Source organism: Theropithecus gelada, chromosome 1, assembly GCF_003255815.1.
Source record: "Theropithecus gelada isolate Dixy chromosome 1, Tgel_1.0, whole genome shotgun sequence".
Taxonomy (NCBI): Eukaryota; Metazoa; Chordata; class Mammalia; order Primates; family Cercopithecidae; genus Theropithecus; species Theropithecus gelada.
In genome coordinates, this window is record NC_037668.1 from 14,404,249 (window position 1) to 14,409,650 (window position 5,402).

The window sequence follows — 5,402 nt, forward strand, 5'->3', positions numbered from 1 at the left end:
GCAGTTGTCTGTCTGATGATTACCTCCTATGAAACTCAGGCTAAGCATTTTTAGCAAGAACATGGCATTGTTCATATTCTGCACCGGCAGAGTCCCGTGTGACATGCTGTCTCCTGCCAGAGGCTCCTGACTCCTGTTCTCTACAGGATGGAAGCTGAGAGGAGTAGGGCTAAAGCCTCTCAATGCTGTTTGTCCATCTGGCTTTGGTCTTCCTAAGTATTGATATTAAGTGGAGGCTGAAGGACTGTGGCTTCTCTAACCAAAGGAGCCTAGTGGGTTAACAATTGTCAAGAGCAGTCAGTGGTTCTGAAATACAATCTTCAGCCACGGATCCCTCCCGTGTCGTGTTGAGCTTTCAATTGCTCTGCTCTTTTAGTTTTTTTCATCAAATGAAAATGTTTTGTGTGACATATGTTCTTTCTTTTCATTGTTACAGCAACATCTAGTATCTGTAGGAGACAGAGAAGAAAAAATCAAATGGGCATCTTTGTCAGGTCCTGCTGATGACCAGGGTTAGAGGGACTGCTAAGTGGTGATAGTCCAGGGTCAAACTGAGTTTCTGCTAGAAGGATGAGCTGAAGGGTGAGCCTCAGGCTGGGTGAAGAGGCAAGTGCCATCCACAAGTGAAAAGTAAACGCCCCTGAACTTCCAGTCAGCATGAGATGAAGGATATAGGGACCCTAGCTCTGCCCAACCAGCAACCGGTGACATCAGCCCCTTTCCTCCTGATTCCCTCTGTCTGGTGCACAGTGATGGCTTTTCACACCTCTCAGTGAGGATGTTCTCAGCATCAACCATGAAAGCTCAGAAACAGAGGGCTGCAGAAGGAAAGGACCTTTTGCAGAGAAACCCACCCCCTTACAACTCCACGTCCCAGTCTCTTAGGGAAGGGTGGGCAGGGCCATGGGAAGAACCCTGGATGTGAGATACAGGAAGGACCTCAGACCACATCCACGTCCAGTTCTGCCTTTTACAACAGAGGAGAAGTGATGCCACGGGGCTGACTTAACTAAAGCCGCACGACTTGCTATTGACAACCCTGAAACTAGAACACACGCGCGAAGGTCCTTTCAATAAGTTGGAGAGAAGGGAGAGTAAATTCTCCAAATTGGAGTTCTCAACAGCCACTAGAGGTTGCTGGGTCACCTTGGCTAGGATAGGAATGAGCTTTGACAAAGAAATATGATGTCACTGCTGCTTGTTTTGTTGGTTAAAATAAAAAATGAGAAAAAGACAAAAGAAATATGTGTTCTTCCAAAAATGATCAGAGAAAAAGGAAAAAGAAAGAGTCAAATTGAATTACAAAGGAAGGGTGGTGATTGTAACCATTATCCCTAATTCCCAGAAGTTGATTCCACACCTGGTTACACCTTAATGCATTTCTAGAAATATTCTCAATATCTGATTGACAAAACTCTGAAGTAGAAAGTGAAAAGGATTAGTTTGTGTTTTACTACATTCTCCTCTCCCTGTTACATTTTTCCCAAAGTGGTTTGTTGGGAAAGATTTCTTTTTAGTATTTTATGCCAGCATCAAGGGTAGCATTAAAAAGTATTCATATATCATCTCTTCCTCAGTTTTACTACTACTACCACTACTATTATTATTATTATTTTTATTATTTTGAGAGAGAGTCTTGCTCTGTCACCCAGACTGTAGTGGCGCGATCTCAGCTCACTGCAACCTCTGCCTTCCAGGTTCAAGCAATTCTCTTGCCTCAGTCTCCCAAGTAGCTGTGACTACAGGCGCATGCCATCATACCTGGCTAATTTTTGTATTTTTAGTAGAGATGGGGTTTCACCATATTGGCCAGGCTGGTCTCGAACTTCTGACCTCAGGTGATCCACCCTCCTTGGCCTCCCAAAATGTTGGAATTAGAGGCATGAGCCACCATGCCCAGCCGAGTTTCAGTTTTTACTTATTATATTCTCTCTAGTGAAGTAAGACCTACGCGTTCTCTTTGAGGATTTGGCTGAATGAAAAGAATTGAGCAAAGCAGAATTTTTACATTGCAGTGCTGAATCCATTAATGGGCTGTGGAATCAGTGTATGAAAATGTAAACTGCAGAATTTATTTTAAAATTGAAAAGAAGGCTGGGCATAATGGCTCATGCCTGAATCCCAGCTCTTTGGTAGGCCGAGGTGGATGGATCACTTGAGGCCAGAAGTTCGAGACCAGCCTTGCCAACATGGTAAAACTGTGCCTCTACTAAAAAATACAAAAATTAGCTAAGTGTGGTGGCATGCACCTGTAATCCCAGCCATTCAGGAGGCTGAGGCATGAGAATTGTTGAAGCTGCTTGATGGAGGTTGCAGTGAGCCGAGACTGTGCCACTGCACTCCAGCCTGGGTGACAGAGTGAGACTCTGTCTTAAAATAAAATGGCCTGTTATGGGGTCGGGTCCTACGGCGGGCGGGGCGGGACTCCGGTGCGAGGTAGGTCCTGCAGGTGGCAGCCAGAGCTGCGCACCGCGGTGGTGGAAGATGGCTGCGCGGAGGTGGTGGACACTGAGCTAATGCTTAGAGTCGGGCTGATCCAAAAGGACACAAATGGAGAAATTCTCTGGATGTGGTGTTATCCTTCCACGACAGCCACATTAAGGAACCTGCTGCTGAGAAAACGCTGCCTTACAGATGAAAACAGACTTCTCCATCCCTTTGTCTTTGGTCAGTACGGAAGAAATGGTTTTATATCACAACAATTGAACTTCCAGAGTCTTCCATTTTGAAAAAGGTGACTCATTTTTCTGTTGTTCTGACCACCAAAGATTTTAACCCAGTGAAGTATGCTGCCTTCACTAGGATATTGTGTAGAATGTACCCGAAACATGGGAGCCCAGTTAAAATGATGGAGAGTTATATTGCAGTTCTCACAAAGGGGATGTGCCAGAGTGAAGAAAATGGCTCTTTCCTTAGTAAGGATTTTGATGTCTGAAAGGCCTACCTGGCTGGCTCCATCAGAGACATTGTATCTCAGTTTGGAATGGAAACTATTATCTTACACACAGCACTGATGCTAAAGAAAAGAATTGTGGTGTATCACCCCAAAATAGAAGCAGTCCAGGAGTTTACCAGGACTCTGCCTGCCCTGGTGTGGCACCGACAGGACTGGACCATCCTTCACTCTTATGTGCACGTCAACGCTGATGAGCTGGAAGCCCTGCAGATGTGCACAGGTTACATTGCTGGATTTGTAAACTTGGAGGAGAGCAACAGACCAGACCTCTATGATGTGTTTGTGAATCTGGCAAAGAGTGAGATTACCATTGCTCCCCTTGCAAAAGAGGCCATGGCAATGGCCAAACTGCACAAAGAAATGGGTCAGCTAATTGTTCAGTCTGCAGAAGATCCAGAGAAATCAGACAGCCAGGTCATACAGGATATTGCTCTAAAAACAAGAGAAATCTTTACCAACCTACCACTGTTTTCAGAAGTTTCGGCTGATGGAGAAAAGAGAGTCCTTAATTTGGAGGCGCTAAAGCAAAAACGATTTCCGCCAGCAACAGAAAACTTCCTTTATCATCTAGCAGCAGCCGAACAAATGCTGAAAATCTGACTGTGTCACAGAATGTATCACTGATGACTGATAGAAAGCCCTCTTTCACTCTGATTATCCATTAACTACATAAAGTCCTGAAAATAACAGAGAAACTGTTATATATTTTTAATGATTTATTTACAGGTATTGAGATTTGACCTGAAAAACAATGAAACACATGAACACACTTCTGATTCTCTTCCAGCTGATTAGTTTCCTGCCTGCTCTCAGTGTTGGACAAAGTGCTGTAACTACTTTATATAACATTACAAAACAGCTAGAGGTCCTGGGGTAAGAGAAAAAAAGCACATCATGACAAATGCGAAAGCTTTCATTATTACACGTTCCAGTTTGTCTCACTGTGTAGTCATAAGCTAATGGTTTACTTTCAGAAAGCTGCCTGAAACGTTGCTTTGTATTCTAGGAAGAACTTTAATTCCTCCTGAGAAACTCTACTTTCTGAGCCCAACTGCTAAGTTTTCTGTGGAACTGTCTAGAAGATCATTCAAGAGAGCCTGCAGTTGCACTTTCTTGTAAAAGTTAAAAAAAAAAAAAAAAAGGTTTTTCCCGGCTTTTGAACATTTTGCCTATGAGAGTTTTGCATATATTTTATACTTGAGTAGACAACTTTAATAGTCCATATTTATACTATCGCAGATGTAAGCATTTGGCAAATGTTCAGCCATTAACACTCATTTGACCCTGTTAGCAATATTCTTTTGAAAAAGGTGCCAGTCCTTATGTGGTAAACTAAGAAGCCCATTGAATATAACAGTGTGTAGGACTGAAACAGTGACCTTATATTATTGCTAAGGGAATATGAGATTAACTTCCTACAGGGGCCAAAACCAGAGAAAGGCTTCCAACAACTTTGGTGAAAGTAATTTGGCCACAAGTCAAGCCAACTGTTTGTATTCATTTATGTACCTTTTTCACAACTGGAGACCTTAAAATTGCCAAATCAGCATGGAAGCCTCAATTATGTGCTTGTTAGTGTGTCATTCATGTTGATTGTAAGGGATTATTTTCACTCAGTACTGATGTCCTTGGAAATCTTACCTGGAAACATGTTTGCAAAAAACATTATTGGATCTTTCATTTTTTTCTTGGTATTACATATTTGTTAAATAAAAATTAAACACCCTCCCTTTTTGAGTGAGGGCAGGGGAGGACCTGAAATAAGACGATGTTTACTAAGGCAAATTATAGAAAATTAAATCTGCACTTTATGGAAATGAAAAATACTAACATCTTTTTCCTCATTTTTTTTGTATTACTATACTAGCTAATGATCAAAGTTGTTAAAATTATAAATTTATGATGCAGAAATAAAAAGGAAATATTTCGATATTCAACTAAAAAAATAAAATTAAATTAAAAACAAAGTACAATAAAATAAAATTGAAAAGAAAATACTAAATTTGAATATGTGTAATATATGAGGTGTTGTTTTCTGTATACTGGGTTTCAGTATAATGACTATTTCTTATTTTACTTGTATTCAAAATTAAGCAAGTGTGCTTTAAGTAGAGAGACTATAGATCTAATCCATCTATTTTCTTGTTTTTCTTTTTGATTTTTTTCTACATTCTACAAATGCTACTGTTGAGAGGTGAATATAGATCCCATCAATGTCTGATGGATGCTCAGCATTTGTGTGGAGTAGCCACACATGTGGTCATCTCCATGTTGAAAACCTGAGGTCAGAGTAGACCAGTGGTCCTTGTCATCTTCAGCTATGTATTAGAATATCATGGAAGTGTTTTTAAAGGTACTGATGCTCAAATCACACCCCAGACCATTTAAGTGAGAATCTCAAGATATCAGTTCAAGGCATTCATCTTTATTGAAATCTCACCAGGTG

The 5,402-nt window shown here is 41.1% G+C and overlaps 1 pseudogene across 1 annotated transcript; it reads left to right on the forward strand.

Moving 5' to 3' along the window:
- The first annotated feature begins 2,634 nt into the window (after nucleotides 1-2,634).
- On the forward strand, nucleotides 2,635-4,773 carry LOC112618605 (annotated as a pseudogene). Its single transcript, XR_003118104.1, has 2 exons — nucleotides 2,635-2,667; nucleotides 2,735-4,773. The product of XR_003118104.1 is annotated as a protein FAM45A-like (transcript).
- The last annotated feature ends 629 nt before the right edge of the window (nucleotides 4,774-5,402 follow it).